A 15,424-nucleotide genomic window follows, 5' to 3' on the forward strand; every position below is an offset into this window, starting at 1 on the left:
CTGACATCCTGAATAATCAAGAACCTATCAACCTCCGCTTTAAATATAGCTGATGACCTGGCCTCCACAGTTATCTGTGGCAAAGAGTTCACAACCCTCTGGCTAAAGAAATTCTTCCTCATCTCCATTCTAAGGGGACACTGTATTCTGAGGCTGTGCCGTCAACTCACCCACTACGGAAATATCCTCTCCGCATCCCAAAGGACAGCAATTGGAAAATTTTGAGTATTGGCCTGCCATCTTGTGGTTAAAACTGGACATATAAAAGCTCCAGGCGAGTATCCTCTCTTACTCACACACATTGAGCAAACTAGGGAACGAAGCGAGGATGAGAGGTAACTTGATAGAGGTGTACAAGGTAAGAGGCATTTTCAGAGAGGACAGCCAGAAATGACTTCACAGGGCTGGAATGGCTAATATGAGAGGACATCATTTTTAAGGTGGTTGCAGGAACTGACTGCAATTTTGCCCTATCCTGTGCCTGCCCTTCCTGAGGGTCTCACTACACAATGCATCGACTTGTACACCAACTGCCCCATTCTCAGCCCGATTACCCTGGTTCCCAACTCCCTGCCAAATTAGTTTAAACCCTCCCCAACAGTTGCTGGCAAAGAAATTGGACCCCCTCGGAGGTAGTTAGGGAGGGTTTCAAACCTGGGGTCCATGGACCCCTCGGTTAATGGTAGGGGTCCATGGCTTAAAAAAAGGGTTGGGAACCCCTGGTTTATACCAATTTGGCAGGGAGATGGGAACCAGAGTGATAGGGCTGAGGATGGGAGAGCTGGTATACGAGCAGAGGCAGTGTGTAGTGAAACTGTGAGGAAGGACAGGCAGGTGATAGGACAAAATTGCAGTCAGTGGAATGAGTTGAAGTGTAAGAGGGGGACAAAATCAAAAAGGGTGACGTATATAGGACTGACGGTGTAATATTTGATTGCACACAGTATACAGAATAAGGAAGATGATCTTGTGGTGCAGTTACAGATTGGTTGGTATGACGTTGTGGGCATCATTGAGATGTGGCTGAATAAAGATCATAGTTGGGAATTTAACATCCAAGGATACGCATTGTATTGAAAAGTCAGGAAGGGCGGCAGAGGGTCTGAGGTGGCTCTGGTGGTAAAAAATGAAACCAAATCCTTAGAAAGAGGTGACACAGGATCCCAAGATGTAGGATCATTGTGGGTAGAGTTAAGAAACTGCAAGGGTAAAAAGACCCCGATATAAGTCATATACAGCATAGGACTCTCAATAGTAGCAGGATGTGGGGTACAAATTACAATGGGAGATAGAAAAGCAATGTAATAAGTCAATGTTACAATAGTCATGCAGGATTTCACTTTGCAGGTAGATTGAGAAAATGGGTTGGTTCAAGTTTGAGATTTAAGGGGCATCTGAGGGGCAGGTTTTTCCACACAGGGGGTGGTGAGTATATGGAACGAGCTGCCAGAGGAAGTGGTCAAGGCAGGTACAATTACACCATTCAAAAGGCAAACGGACAGATACATTGAGAGGAATATTTAGAGGTCAATTACAGGCAAATGTGATTAGTAATATTTATGTATTCCAATGTGAAAACACAAGAAGTACAACAAACAGCGAGAGGAAAATATGATGCACTTGTAAATGACAAGGTTCAATGAGATAGAAAGGGAACCGCTAAACTAACAGAATGGTAAACAATACCCAGGTAAGAAAATCATAAAAACAGATTATTGATAATGCACAATATTTACCGGTGTCAAAGGACAAGAAATCAGAATCAGTTTTATTATCATTGATACGTGTCATGAAATTTGTTGTTCAGGGGCAGTGGTACAATGCAATGTATAAAAGATACCATAAACTATAATAAAAAAGGACACTTTATTAGGTACAGGAATGGAACATGATGTGGACTTCTGCTGCTGTAGCCCATCCTCTGGAAAGTTTGACGTGTTATGTGTTCTCAAGTAGTCTTTTGCTCACCATGGTCGTAATGTGTGGTTTATTTGAGTTACTGTCACCCTCCTGTCAGCTTGAACCATTCTGGCCATTCTCCTCTGACCTCTCTCATTTTTGCCCACAGAACTGCCACTGACTGAATTTTTTTTTCTGCTTTTCACACCATTCTCTGTAAACTCTAGAGACTGTTATGTATGAAAATCCTGGGAGACACTAGTAGTATGGTGGAAGTTCCCGGTATCAGGAGGCATAAAGTGTGTGAAGTTACCATAATTAGACAGAAGTTTCTTGGGAAACTGAAAGGTCTGAAGGTGGATAAGTCACCTGGATCAGATAGTGTATACTCCGGAGTTCTGAAAGAGGTGGCTGAAGAGATCACGGAGGCATTAGTAATGATCTTTCAAGAATCAGTAGATTCTGGAATGGTTCCGGAAGACCAGAAAATTCCAACTGTCACTCCACCCTTCAAGAAGGGAGGGAGGCAGAAGAAAGGAAACTATGGGCCAGTTGGTCTAACTTCAGTGGTTGGGAAGACATTGGAGTCAATTATTAAGGATGTGATCTCAGGGTAATTGGAGGCGAATGATAAAATAAGCCGTAGTCAGCATGGTTTCCTCAAGGGAAATTCTGACAGATCTGTTAGAATTCTGTGAAGAGGTAACAAACAGGTTAGACAAAGGAGAATCGTTTGACGTTGTGTGCTTGGATTTTCAGAAGGCCTTTGACAAGTTGCCACATGAGGCTGTTTAACGAGCTACCAGCTCATGGTATTACAGGAAAGATTGTACCTTGGATAAAGCAGAGGCTGATTGGCAGGAGGCAAAGAGTGTGAATAAAGGAAGCCTTTTCTGGTTGGCTGCCAGTGATGTGGTGTTCTACAGGGGTCTGTGTTGGGATTAATTCATTTTACGTTATATATCAATGATTTAGATGATGGAATTAATAGCTTTGTTGCAATGTTTTCAGATGATACGAAGATAGGTGGAGGGGCAGGTAGATTTGAGGAAGCAGAGAGGCTACAGAAGGACAGATTAGGAGAATGGGCAAAGAAATGGTAGATGGAATAGTGTTGGGAAGTGTATAGTTATGCACTTTGGTAGAGGAAATGAAAGGGTTGACTATTTTCTAAATGCAGAGAAAATACAAAAAACTGAGGTGCAAAGGGACTTGAGAGTCCTTGTGTAGGATTCGTTAAAGGTTAGTTTTCAGGTTGAGTCTGTGGTGAGGAAGGCAAATGCAATGTTAGCATTCATTTCAAGAGGACTTAGAATATAAAAGCAAAGATGTACTGTTGAAACTTTATAAAGCACTAGTGAGGCCTCACTTTGAAAATTGTGAGCAGGTTTGGGCTCCTGATCTTAGACAGGATGTGCTGAAGCTGGAGAGGGTTCAAAGGAGGAACACGAAAATGATTCCAGGATTGAATGGTTGTCACATGAAAGACATTTGATGGCTCTAGGCCTGTATTCACTAGAATTCAGAGAATGAGTAGTAACCTCATTAAAGCCTATCAAATGGTGAAAGGCCTCAGAGTGAATGCGCAGAGGATGTTTCCTGTGTTGGGAGAGTCTAATACCAGAGGACACAGCCTCAGAATAGAGGGGCGTCCTTTTAGAAGGGAGATGAGGAGGAATTTCTTTAGCCAGAGGGTGGTAAATCTGTGTAATTCTTTACCACAGGTAGCTGTAGAAGCTATCTTTATGTACATTTAAGGCAGAGATTAATAGATTCTTGATTGGTCAGGGCATGAAGAGATTGTGGAGAAGGCAGGAGAACTGGATCAGCCATGATAAAATGGTGGAGCAGACTCGATGGGCCGAGTGGCCTAATTCTGCTCCTATATCTTATGGTCTTATGGAGATTAGCAGTTTCTGAGATACTCAAACCCCCTCGCCACCCGCCCCCCCCCCAATCTGGCACCAACAATGATTCCACCAACAAAGTCACTTTAGATCACATTTCTTCCCCATTCTGATATTTGGCCTGAACAACAACTGAACCTCTTGACCATGTTTACATGCTTTTTATGCATTGAGTTGCTGCCATATAGATAGATGTACTATATCTATATCCCTACCCATGTACCTATCTATATGTATCTCTATAGACAGAGATGCAAAAACAGAGCAAAAATAGCAAGGTGGTATCCACGAGCTCATCACCTACAGATATTCAGAAATTTGATGGCAGAGGGGAAGAAGTTGTCCTGAAATGTTAAATGTTGGTTATAATGAGAGAAGGGCATGTTGAGGGTCTTTAGTGATGGGTGCCACCTTTTCAAGATGTCCTCAATGGTGGGGAGGCTTGCGCCCATGATGGAGCTCACAAAAATCAAACAAATACCAAATTCTAATTCTCTTCAAGCTCCATTCCTTATCTTCCTCCAATCTCCCTTTCTAGCCCCTAACCTATTCCCACTCCCTATTCCCTCCCCTCTCCATTTAACGCACCCTTTCTGCTTTTATTTTATTAAGTGCAATTGTGAACAGATCAGAAATGCTGATCAAGTCAACTCTCCACTCCCCACCCCTTCCTCTCCCTTCCCTCTCCTCTCCCCTCCCCCATTTGCCCCCTGCTCCTCATCCACCCAACCTCCCTCCTCTCCTCCCCCTCCCCACCTCTTCTCCTCCCCTCCTCTCCCCGTCACCTCCTCCACCCTCTGCTACCCTCCTCCCTCCCCTTTCTCCACCCATCCCCTCCCCCTCCTCCCCTCAACCCCCATCCTCAGCCCCTCCCCATCCCACCCTCCCTCCCCTCCCCCTCTTCCCAACATCCTTTCTCTCCCCCTCACTCTTTCACCCCCTCCCCATTCTACCCCCTCTTGCCCCTCCTCTCACCCCTGCCCACCCCTCACCCCTCTCTCCCACCACCCTCACCCCTTTCTCCCCCTCACCTCTCTCCCCTCTCCCCTCTCTCCATCCCCCTCTGCTCTCCCCTCACCTCTTGCCCCCTCCCCCTTTCCCCTCCCTCCTCTCCCCTCATCCCTCCCCTCTCTCTCCCCCTCCCCCTCTCTCCCCTCACACATTTTCCCCCTTCCCCCTCACACCCCCACCTCCCTCACCCCATTCCCTCACCCCTCCCTCTCCCCTCACCCATTTCTCCCCTTTCCTCTCTCCCACCCCCTCCCCCTCACCTCCATCCACTCTTCCCCCTCCCCTTCCCCACTCTCCCCTCCTCCCCCCTGTTCCCCCTCCTCTCCTCTTCCCCTCCTCCTCTCTCCCTCCCCTCCCCCCCTCCCCACTCTCCCCCTTACCCCTCTCCATCCACTCTCCCCTCCCCTGTTCCCCCTCCCCTTCCCTCTCTCCCTCCCCTCTCCCCTCCCCTCTCCCCTCCCTCCCCTCTCCTCCCTCCCCTCTCTCTCCCTCCCCTCTCTCTCCCTCCCCTCTCTCTCCCTCCCCTCCCCTCCCTCCCCTCTCTCCCCCTCCCCTCCCTCCCCACTCTCTCCCTCCCCTCCCTCCCCACTCCCTCCCCCCTCCCTCCCCACTCTCTCCCTCCCCCCCTCCCCACTCTCTCCCTCCCCTCCCTCCCCTCCCTCCCCACTCTCTCCCTCCCCCCCTCCCCACTCTCTCCCTCCCCTCCCTCCCCTCCCTCCCCCCCCACTCTCTCCCTCCCTCCCCACTCTCTCCCTCCCCACTCTCTCCCTCCCCTCCCCTCCCTCCCTCCCCACTCTCTCCCTCCCCTCCCCTCCCTCCCCACTCTCTCCCTCCCCTCCCCTCCCCTCCCTCCCCACTCTCTCCCTCCCCTCCCCTCCCTCCCCACTCTCTCCCTCCCCTCCCCTCCCTCCCCACTCTCTCCCTCCCCCCCACTCTCTCCCTCCCCCTCCCCACTCTCTCCCTCCCCTCTCCCCACTCTCTCCCTCCCCTCCCCTCCCTCCCCACTCTCTCCCTCCCCTCCCCCCCACTCTCTCCCTCCCCTCCCCCCCACTCTCTCCCTCCCCTCCCCCCCCCTCTCTCCCTCCCCTCCCCCCCCACTCTCTCCCTCCCCCCCACTCTCTCCCTCTCCACTCTCTCCCTCCCCCTCTTCCCCCCTCCCCTCTCTCCCCTTTCTCCCCTCCCACTCCTCCATATGTTCAATACTCACTCCCTGATACCAATCTGTATTCCTATCTCTCATGCCGTTACTCCCTCTCCCCGATCACTGCATTATCACCACTCCCCGTCTCCCTCTCCTTCTCTCCTCCTTCTCTTCTCCTCTCCCCCTCCCTCTCCCTGTCTCCTCCCCGTCTCCCTCTCCTTCTCCCCTCCCCGTCTCCCTCTCCGTCTCCTTCTTCTCCCCTCCCTGTCTCCCTCTCCCTCTCTCTGTCTCCTCCCCGTCTCCCTCTCCGTCTCCTCCTTCTCCCCTCCCCGTCTCCCTCTCTCTGTCTCCTCCTTCTCCCCTCCCCGTCTCCTCCTTCTCCCCTCCCCGTCTCCCTCTCCGTCTCCTCCTTCTCCCCTCCCCGTCTCCCTCTCCCTGTCTCCTCCCCGGTCGCTCCGCCCATTCACTCGGTCCCGCTGCCGCCTCTCACTCTGCCCGCCGGAGACGAGCGATCCTAGCGCCGCGCTGTTTGCCAGGTTGGTAGAAACGGGACCCCCCGCCCCCGTTCGCAGCGGAAACGCTCCCTCCCGGCGGTGAGACTACCCCCGCTTGCCACGGAAGTGTCGCACTTACAGGATCGGCGTTCACACAGCGGGGAAACAACGGCACGGACCGTCTCACCTGTGGACTTGGGCCCTTCCATTCTGTCCGGAATTGATCCGTTGTTGAAGGGACCGGGTTGGTGCGGCAACACTCCATCCAAAGGGAGCTGCCCGCTGCGGCTCCGAACTGTAACCCCTGAGCTGGGTTCCAAGTAGAAGGTACAATCCAGCAATTATTTTGCACCTTCGAAGTCTCTGTTGGGGTGTTCAAACCATTCGTGTAGATAAACCAAACGTTTCGGTTTCACATTCAGGGAAACGCTCAGTGTCGGGCTCTGCAGGTTTGGGAAGTCATTTGTTCAGCTTGTTCCTACAATAGGTTGGATACAAAGTGAAAGTATTTGATACAATTGCATTTTTACTTCTGATATGAAGTTACATTGTTACAGACGTTCCTCTTTCCTCCAGCATTCAGATATGTTCTATAGGTTCTCCTTATCCAAAAAATCACACTCTGAAATTTGTAAGCATTTACATGACATCACAAATGGAAAATTCGACAAGGCGCTGGGAAGGTTCCCAAGCAAAGGGACCGTTCTGAGAAGTGACCTCACTTAAGTAACAAACAGAAGTTAGTGAAAAGTAGTAAAACACTGTGTAAAGTGAAAAATGAAGATCTCGAATGCGTATTGAACGAGTGGAATTGTCCGTGTTGGAGTGAACATATGTCGTTTGGCAGTATGCTGATCATGAAACAAGCAAACGATCTATCAGGATGAACTGAAAATTAAATGTACCGGTAATTGAATATTCAGCAGGCTGGTTGCAGAAATTTAGGAAAAGGCACAGCGTTAAATTTTTTAAGATTTTTTTAAAATTTAAAGATAAACCATCTGCTGATCACGAAGCAGCAGAGAAACCTATTCAGTTATTGAGGAATTTAACACCAGAACAAGTCTATATTGCTGTTTGTTTTAACACCTTACAAAAAGCCTTTAAAAAAGTGAAATACAAATACAGTGTGCTTTAACTTTTTAATCAAAACAGGGCTGCGTAGGTGGAGACTGCTGATGTTTGTTGTTGTTCAACAGCTGATTCAGGTATTCTCCCAAACCTGCTGTGCTGTTTTTGTTACCCTGCACACATTATATTGTCATTATATTAATGGGATGTAATATGTTTTACTGTTAAGTACAGATGTGTGTTGAACAAATATAAGACAAAGACTGTTTACCGGTAACACATAAATTCAGAGTTGGAAATGATGAAGATCCCAAGCCATCTCATTATATACTCCATAATCCAAAATTTGAACCACTTCCTGCCCCAAGCATTTTGGATAAGGGGTACTCAACCTGTGTTAAGTTTCAATGCTTTAATAGAATCTTAGGAAGGTACACTCACTCTTCTTTTTGGCCTGTTATGCCGCTAGCATTTAGGGCATCAATGAAAGTCCTCTATTTCTGGCGGTGTTCACAGTTTCCTTCATTGTATCACTGGCTTCCTCTTGATTTTCATCACTGTCAGTCTTGCAAGTCCCCGGTGGAGACTGGGGAATACCATCGCACTCAGATGTAGAAGGATTCTTCATTGCTGTTTCTGTAACAGTTTCAGTTTACTAGTCAGGGTGGTTAGCCCTGAACCTAGATGATCGGTGGATCACTCTTAGTCTAACCTCTACCCTTTGACCTTTTTGGCATGGGTGACCCTACCAAGAGCCAAAGCACAAGGTCCTGAGTCCAGCCAGCATAGCTCTCTGGGTCACTGAGGCACGCAATCCTCCAAACCACAACCAGGTTGTCATCCTTGGAGATTAGAAAGGCACAGAAGATTGTTGTTTCACATTCCAGCACCTGCAGGCTTTTGTGTCTCTCTAAACATACAGAACAAAAATGGACCCTTTTGGCCAACCTTGTCTGTGTGGATTGTGATAAGTGATCACGCTGATTCCATGTGCCCATATCCATCTTCATTCCTACTCAACAATGGTAATTGTTTCTGCCTCTGCGGCCGCTCATTCCAAATATTCTGCACTCTATATGAAAACTTGATAGAGGTGTACAAGATGATGAGAGGCATAGATCCGGTGGGCAGCCAGAGACATTTCCCCAGGGCGGAAATGGCTAATACCAGGGAACATCATTTTAAGGTGGTTGGAAGAAAGTAGAGGGGAGATATCAGAGGTAAGCTTTTTACACGGAGAGTGGTGGGCATGTGTAATGCCCAGCCAGCGTGGTCATAGAGGCAAGTATATTAGGGGCATTTAAGAAATTCTTAGGTAGGCACAGGGATGACAGACAAATGGAGAACTCTGTGGGAGTGAATGGTTGGACTGATGGCAGGTAGGTTTAAAAAGGTCTGTAAGTGCTGTACGTTCCATGTTCTAAAATTTATTACTCAGATTTCCTTTTGGACCTTAAACCTGTGCTCTTCAGTCCCAGTCTCCATGCCTTATGAAAACAACTGTAAAAATCTACCCTATTTAGACCCCGTATAATCCTACAAAGTTCGTCACTCAGCCTCCTCCGCTCCATTTGAAGCAATCCGACCCTCACCAAACCCTCCTTGAAGCTACGGCTCTCCGTTCCAGGATGAATCACTTCTGCACTCTTTCCAGTTGCGATCATATCCTTCCTGTAGTGTGCTTATCAGAACTGTACACAACACTCCAAGTGGGGCCTGAACAATGTTTTTTTTGCAGCTGCAACATACTTATACTCGATGACTTGGTCTATGAAGGCGAGCATCCTGAATGAAATTCAGTGCCACAGACCACTGTTCATCCCGAGCCGTTGGGTATATTTAAAGTGGAGATTGATAGGTTCTTGATTAATAAAGGTGGCAAAGGGTTACAGTGAGAATGCAGGAGAATGGGGTTGAGAGGGACAGCCACAGTGGAATGGTGGGGCAGACTCAATGAGCCATAAGCAATAGGAGCAGAATTAGGCCATTTGGCCCATCGAGTCTGCTCTGCCGCTTCATCACAGCTGATCCAATTTTCCCCTCAGCCCCAATTTCCTGCCTTCTCCCGTAACCCTTCATGCCCTGACCAATCAAATCAAAGTCAGCCTTGAATATATAACTAGACTTGGCTCCCACAGCTGCCTGTGACAAAAAAAATTCCACAGATTCACCACTCTCTGGCTAAAGAAATTCTTCCTTATCTCCATTCATAAAAGACACCTCTCTATTCTGAAGCTGTGTCCTCTGGTCTTAAACTCTCCCACCATAGGAAACATCTTCGCCACATCCACTCTATCAAGACCTGTGTTTATATTTTCAGGAAACTATAAACTTCTACCCCAAGTTCTCCCTGTGCAACAACACTTGTAAGGTCTCTGCCTTTTTACTCTATATGTCCAACTGATACTCGACATGCCAAGTTCCACCCAATATTCATACCTGCATATCTGCGGTAATATTCCTTCCTCGTCAAAACCTGCCTTCCCTCCTTAGTACTGTCAGCAAAGAAAGTGAAATACAAAATTAAAAAAAAAACAAATGTTTCTGGTTTTATCCAGGTTTTCTCTTGAGGGAGTTCTTGTAGGTGTAATATACCCAAAATGGTGGAGGAACTCAGCAGGCCAGGCAGCATCGACTTCATTAAAAGTCTCGACCCAAAACATCAATGTTATTGATTAATAGATATCATTGGTTTCAGTTTTTCCTTGGAGAAGAGGTTAACATTTTCAGTTCACTGGCATATCATTAGGCATTCTGAAGTGTCGTTGGTTTTAATGTTAGCTCTTTTCTCTGGAGCTTTAAATCCATCCAGGGAAATACAAGATGAGAGGAAAGCAGGATCCATCATCAGGGACCCCCACCACCCAGGCCGAGCTCTCCCCAACACCCACCACCCACCACCCACCACCCACCACCCACCACCCAGGCCGTGCTGTTCCCAACACCCACCACCCAGGCCAAGCTCTCCCCACTACCCACCACCCAGGCCGAGTTCTCCCCAACACCCACCACCCAGGCCGTGCTGTCCCCAACACCCACCAACCAGGCCGAGCTGTCCCCAACACCCACCACCCAGGCCATGCTGTCCCCAACACCCACCACCCAGGCTGAGCTCTCCCCAACACCCACCACCCAGGCCGAGCTGTCCCCAACACCCACCACCCAGGCCGTGCTGTCCCCAACACCCACCATCGTGGCCGAGCTCTCCCCAACACCCGCCACCCAGGCCGTGCTGTCCCCAACACCCACCACCCAGGCCGAGCTGTCCCCAACACCCACCACCAAGGCCGAGCTCTCCCCAACACCCACCACCCAGGCCGTGCTGTCCCCAACACCCACCACCCAGGCCGAGCTCTCCCCAACACCCACCACCCAGGCCGTGCTGTCCCCAAAACCCACCACCCAGGCCGAGCTGTCCCCAACACCCACCACCCAGGCCGAGCTCTCCCCAACACCCACCACCCAGGCCGTGCTGTCCCCAACACCCACCACCGTGGCCGAGCTCTCCCCAACACCCACCACCCAGGCCGTGCTGTCCCCAACACCCACCACCCAGGCTGAGCTGTCCCCAACACCCACCACCCAACACCCATCACCCAGGCCGAGCTGTCCCCAACACCCACCACCCAGGCCATGCTGTTCCCAACACCCACCACCCAGGCCAAGCTCTCCCCACTACCCACCACCCAGGCCGAGTTCTCCCCAACACCCACCACCCAGGCCGTGCTGTCCCCAACACCCACCACCCAGGCCGTGCTGTCCCCAACACCCACCACCCAGGCCGTGCTGTCCCCAACACCCACCACCCAGGCCGAGCTCTCCCCAACACCCACCACCCAGGCCGAGCTCTCCCCAACACCCACCACCCAGGCCGTGCTGTCCCCAACACCCACCATCGTGGCCGAGCTCTCCCCAACACCCGCCACCCAGGCCGTGCTGTCCCCAACACCCACCACCCAGGCCGAGCTGTCCCCAACACCCACCACCCAGGCCGAGCTGTCCCCAACACCCACCACCAAGGCCGAGCTCTCCCCAACACCCACCACCCAGGCCGTGCTGTCCCCAACACCCACCACCCAGGCCGAGCTCTCCCCAACACCCACCACCCAGGCCGTGCTGTCCCCAAAACCCACCACCCAGGCCGAGCTGTCCCCAACACCCACCACCCAGGCCGAGCTCTCCCCAACACCCACCACCCAGGCCGTGCTGTCCCCAACACCCACCACCGTGGCCGAGCTCTCCCCAACACCCACCACCCAGGCCGTGCTGTCCCCAACACCCACCACCCAGGCCGAGCTGTCCCCAACACCCACCACCCAGGCCGAGCTGTCCCCAACACCCACCACCCAGGCCGAGCTGTCCCCAACACCCACCACCAAGGCCGAGCTCTCCCCAACACCCACCACCCAGGCCGTGCTGTCCCCAACACCCACCACCCAGGCCGAGCTCTCCCCAACACCCACCACCCAGGCCGTGCTGTCCCCAACATCCACCACCCAGGCCGTGCTGTCCATAACACCCACCACCCAGGCCGTGCTGTCCCCAACACCCACCACCCAGGCCGAGCTCTCCCCAACACCCACCACCCAGGCCGTGCTGTCCCCAACACCCACCACCCAGGCTGAGCTGTCCCCGACACCCACCACCCACCACCCAGGCCGAGCTGTCCCCAACACCCACCACCCAGGCCGAGCTCTCCCCAACACCCACCACCCAGGCCGTGCAGTCCCCAACACCCACCACCCAGGCCGAGCTGTCCCCAACACCCACCACCCAGGCCGAGCTGTCCCCAACACCCACCACCCAGGCCGTGCAGTCCCCAACACCCACCACCCAGGCTGAGCTCTGCCCAACACCCACCACCCAGGCCGAGCTCTCCCCAACACCCACCACCCAGGCCGAGCTGTCCCCAACACCCACCATCCAGGCCGAGCTGTCCCCAACACCCACCACCCAGGCCGAGCTCTCCCCAACACCCACCATCCAGGCCGTGCTCTCTTTTTGCTCCTGCCATCAGGAAGAAGGTACAGAGGCCTCAGGACCCACACCAACCAGATTCTGGAACAGTTATTACTCCTCAACCATCAGGGTCTTGACCCAGTGGGGTAACTTCGGCGGGAGGAGAAGATGGCAGCACGCTGCGTGTGTGCAGCTCTCCGGTGAAAATGATATCGTATCCGTTAAATAGGGGCCGTGGACAATTCTGATTTGATGGAGAATGGACGTGAAAGCACAGAGGAACATCTGGAGAAATTTCTGAAACGCCCGTTTCCTGCTGTCGTTACTGTGTGGTTGGGAATCTTTTGGAGGGTAGGCCTCAAAATCCCCGGCCTTGCCTGCTTTTGGCGACCGAGAAGGAGGTGGAATCATTTGGACAGAGATGGCGCTCAGTACTCGGCGTCGGAGAGCTGATCGGAGGCTCGAAGTTTTCGGACGACTCAGAGTCAGACTGTGGTTGGGCATGGCAGGGAGAGTTTTTCTTCCTTCTCCCGTCTGCGTGAGATGTGGGACATTTGAGAGACTTTGAACTTTTTACTGTGCTCATGGATGTCTTCATCAAGTTATGGTATTGTTACACTGTTGTAACTATATGTTATAACTATGTGGTTTTGTCAGTTTTTCAGTCTTGGTCTGTCCTGTGTTTTGTGATATCACACCGGAGGAAATATTGTATCATTTCTTAATGCATGTATTACTAAATGACAATAAAAGAGGACTGCGTGTCTTCATAATCATAACTGCACTTGCCCCATCACTGAACTGTTCCCACAACCTATGGACTCACTTTCAAGAATTCAATATTTAGTGCCTATTTATTTATTATTATTATTAATCTTTCTACGTGTATTTGCACAGTTTGTTGTCATTTGCACACTGGTTGAGCATTCAAGTTGGTTTTTCATTGACTCCATTATGGATTTATTGAGTTGCCCATAAGAAATGAATCTTAGGGTTGTGTACGGTAATTGATATGTACTTTGATAGTAAATTTTCTTTGAACTTTAAAAATTTTAGACCTCTTGAGAGCGTCACATCCTCTGGGCAAACAAATATGGATACAATTAAATAATTAGTTTTTCTGGTGCTTTCAAGAACTGTGGGTCAACTGAAGCAGCCTTACAACCGATTAAATATTTTTGAAATTGAGTCATTATTGTGTGAAACTCAGTAAACAGCTTCTGGACCACAAGATCCCACACCAGCACTGTGTTGATTAAGGGATAACTGCAGATGAGATACTCGAGAACACAGTTTGAATTGTGAAGCCGACATCTGGATGTGTTGCCAAATATTACAAAACAAAAATAGTCTAAAATGCTTAACAAGTTGGTATTGTCCTACTAGAAGGATGGTACCACAGTATCAAAGAGGCTCCAGAGACAGTCAATACCAGAAACGGTTTGTTGTCAGAGATCCTGTGAACTAGCAAAGTTACATAATCCATTGCACAATTCATATTTTGCAAAGTCCATTGAGTTTTAAACAAAACTTTTAACACATTTTCCCCATTGATGGTTGTGGCTTTTATAGAATAGTGTATGCAAGGATGTTGCTTTAATTGACCCGTAGTTGTCAAAAGCACCAGAAAGATATAAAAGCAAGATTGTAATGCTGAGGCTTTATAAGGCACTGGTCAGACCACACTTGGAGTATTGTGCGCAGTTTCTGTCTCCTTATCGAAGAAAGGATGTGCTGGCATTGAAGGCAGGGTCCAGAGGAAGTTCACGAGACTGATTGTGGGAATGAAAGAGTTAATGTATAAGGAACATTTGAAGTCTCTGGGCCTGTACCCGCTGGAGTTTAGAAGAATGAAGGAGGGATCTCATTGAAACCTATTGAATATTGAAAGGCCTTGATAGAGTGTATGTGCAGAGAATGTGGGAGAGTCTAGGACCAGAGGCACAGTCTCAGAAAAGGGGGATGTTCCCTTAGAACAGAGGTGAGGAGGAGTTTCTTTAGGCAGAGGGTGGTGAATCTGGAATTTATTGCCACAGATGGATGTGCAGGCCAAGTCACTGGATATAGTTAAAGTGGATATTTATAGGTTCTTGATTAGTAAGAGCATCAAAGGTTATGGGGAGGAGGCAGGAGAATGGGGTTGAGGGGTTGATGGAATGGAAGGGCAGACTCCGGACTGAATTGCCAGACTCCTATGTCTTATGATCTTATAGATATCCATTTGTAAGGTAGATACTCCGAGAGCTGCAGAAGTGGGGTTGGTTAGATTTCAGCCAGGCCTTTGGCAAGGCTCCAACCTGACAGACAGTCAACAGGGCAAAGGTGCTTGGGGTCTGAGGGATGGCAGTGACCTGGCTCATTGGCAGGGAGGATGCAAAGGGGAACAACTCTCTGGAAATGATATTGCACAGTGAAGGCCCTTCAGCCCATGATGTTTATACTAGAAGTGTCATGGAGCATGGAAACATGGCCCTGGAGCCACCGTCCACAACAGCCACCAGACACTTGTTTCAAATCAACCCTTCACTCTTCCTGTGTTAATCCCCTCACATTCCCACCAGTTGTCTCAGGTTCTACCTCTCCCCTGCACACCTGATATTCTGTCTGCGTGTTGCCTCCAACCTGACAGCATAAACACTGATTTATTTATTATAGGGATTATAAACATTAATTCCTATCCCCATTACCATTCCAACATGTCAGTGCATGGCCTCCTCTTCTGCCATGATGAGGCCTCTCTAAGGTAGGAGGAGCAACACCTTATATTCAATCTGAGGACATGACCAACGATTTCGCCATCTTTCAGTAATTTTTTCTCCTTGAATTCCCCTCTCTGGCCTCTTAGCTCTTCTCCTCACCTGCCTATCACCTCCCTCTGGTGCCTCTTCTCCTTCCCTTTTCCCCATGGTCCACTCTCCTCTCCTATCAGATTCCTCCTTCTC

General features: G+C 50.0%; 1 protein-coding gene across 2 annotated transcripts in view; it reads left to right on the forward strand.

The window, feature by feature from the left end:
- Positions 1-6,385: 6,385 nt before the first annotated feature.
- Positions 6,386-15,424, forward strand: part of prrg4 (proline rich Gla (G-carboxyglutamic acid) 4 (transmembrane)) — a 59,473-nt gene continuing 50,434 nt past the window's right edge. Inside the window, exon 1 of one of the 2 annotated variants that reach the window (XM_063061658.1) lies at positions 6,386-6,779. The gene's annotated coding sequence lies outside the window, so the exon portion shown is untranslated. The remainder of the gene's footprint in view (positions 6,780-15,424) is intronic. The other variant, XM_063061659.1, reaches the window with a different exon arrangement.

This window comes from Mobula hypostoma, chromosome 11, assembly GCF_963921235.1.
Source record: "Mobula hypostoma chromosome 11, sMobHyp1.1, whole genome shotgun sequence".
NCBI classification, from domain to species: domain Eukaryota; kingdom Metazoa; phylum Chordata; class Chondrichthyes; order Myliobatiformes; family Myliobatidae; genus Mobula; species Mobula hypostoma.